Here is a 2,500-nt window from a genome sequence, read left to right on the forward strand (position 1 = left end):
TTACATCCCAATTTCCATGTAAGTAACAAATTTATTTTTTCTCTTTTACAATTATTTGGGTTTTTACAAATAAAGGGTACATGTTTTCCATATAATTTCTCTGGTCACGCCTACTTTTTATATTGCAACAAGACAGTCTGCCCGTATGTCTCGATCACGTCAATTTTCCTTATGTCGCGAATTTTTATGGGTTTTAAATCTCACGTCACAACCCCGTTTTTCTAAACGTTGTATGTTTTTCACCTCTATCTCACTTCTTTTCCCTCTCTTGACTCGGTACGAGGGGGTCGGGTAGAGGTCTAGCGCTGGACTAGAAACCCCCTTGCTCTGTTACGCTCTGCCCCTGAAGATTCGCAACCTTTCATGAGCCTCGGTACCGTTGTCCTCTTTGGCTTTCACACTTTCCCCTTTTTCTTCCATTGTCTCTTTTATCGTAGAACTGCAACTACAACAGAACCAAACTTGGGCTATTACAACCGGGTTTTTTAAATGATTTGGGCACCCAATGTCTCTTTTAGGGTAGCACACAGGCCGCGAAGAGGACTGTGCAGGGATCTGTCCGACCCTGCCCTTTTGCGAGGACTGGGTGGCCATTAGCCCGGTGGCCTAGTACCCATTAGAGCCCCTCCCCAGGGTAACGTTTGGACTATTTACATTTTAAATTTCTCTAAATTAAGAATTTTTCTACCGGTCATTTTTCGTGTTTTTCATGTATTCCATTCAAATAGCTTTTTCATCTGGTTTGATTATTACGCCAGTTTTGTTTCAAGAAGGAACTTTCTTTGCAAAAAACAAATCTCCTCTATTTTGTCCTTAGTTTCAATAACTGTAATTCATCTTCATCAAATTTCTGAGACGCGAAAAAGCTAAGTTATTTCTTATAACACTTTAATTATCACATCTGGATTCAGAATATCCCTATTATGGACCTTCGACATCTATCCAAAAAAGACATTGTAGAAAAAAGGCGTGAATTATATCACCTACTGAACAGAGATGTTTTCTACCCAAGTAAGAATTGGCCCAAAGATACCTTATCTATATTCTGGAAGAAACCCATTGGAGACCTAGACACATTCAAGCTCATGTTGTTTTTCATTGGAAACGGTTGCTCACCTCACGTTATATCAGAATGGATTCTCTCCTCTCTATATTGGGCTGAACCAGCTAAATGGGACAAGCGCAAACGCCAGATTGACTTCATCTACAGCAACATTGATACCAAGAGACACATATGGTTCTATTATGACATCCACTGTAATGATTGGCTATACCTAAGTGGACTAAAACGATCCAAAAATCAAGAAATCTCCTTACAATTCCTCAATTCAACTAGCACCTAATCAACAATTCCATTAAACATAAGAAAGTTTTTGTTCAATTTTTAAGAACACCTTTTTCAAAATTTTGAATTAAGTCTCGAATTCTAATAATTTATTCATATCATAATTTCCATTTCAATTATTATTGCTAATTTTACTTGTCTCTCCCAAAATCCATCATTCCTTAACAGATTTTTCAAAGAATATTTTCACTAACTTTGTGTTTATCCCATTTCTGGGTTCAAAAAACTAATAAGAATTCCATAATTCTACGTATACCAGAATTTTTGTATTAGAAAATATTTGTCCTTTTTTACTATTATTTGATTAATTTCAAGAACGAATGATCCATAGTCGGGTAAAACTGCTTTTCATTCCTCATTTTGAGAACGAAAAATTTTTGTATTGCAAAGGATTTTGAACATCTTTAGTTTTGGTTAATTTTTCTGTCTTCAGTTAAATTTTCTTAATTCTTTTATATTCACTTTTATTACTTACTTTTAAATTTCATCCAATTTTCTCTATTTATTTTCCCTTATCTATTTATTTTTTATTTTATTTTACCTAAGTTTTGTCTTAGAATGTTCCTCCCTTTTAATACACTCTTATACTTCTGGTTGTTTTTGAAATTAAAATTTTAATTTCACACAGAGTTTGTTTCTTTTGTTAACCTTATTGGGGGGTTGAGAGTTTGCTTTGTGAACATCTCCCCCTCATTTTACAGACTAACCTTAACTTTTGACTATGATTTTCCCTCAACTCACCATCCACACGCACATAATTTCCCCCAAAATACCTACTGACTAGTGAATGTTCTGGTTAGTGGAGAGAAACCCCTTCTTGTAAGGCGGATTCTAATAAAAATACCATTAGGGAAGCCACAAAGGTTGCTAGTGAAACTGCTACTATTACTATTAAATAACAAACCGGCAACAAAAATAAAGCCAACAAGCCAAAGCTGGCGCAGCGGAAGTGATCATTACATCCGGTGATGCGCGCGCTTCACTGTTCATTCATCGTTTCAAATCGCAAAGATCAAGTGAACTGACGCGTCTTTCGATCTAAGATAATCTTTATTTTCGTCACAATTTATTATTTCACTATAAAAGTTAACGTTAAAAAACAACGACGTTTCGACCGTTCGACGGTCATTTTCAAGTTGAACAGTAAAAGTTTTG

This window comes from Montipora foliosa, unplaced genomic scaffold, assembly GCF_036669935.1.
Source record: "Montipora foliosa isolate CH-2021 unplaced genomic scaffold, ASM3666993v2 scaffold_414, whole genome shotgun sequence".
Classification (NCBI taxonomy): Eukaryota; Metazoa; Cnidaria; class Anthozoa; order Scleractinia; family Acroporidae; genus Montipora; species Montipora foliosa.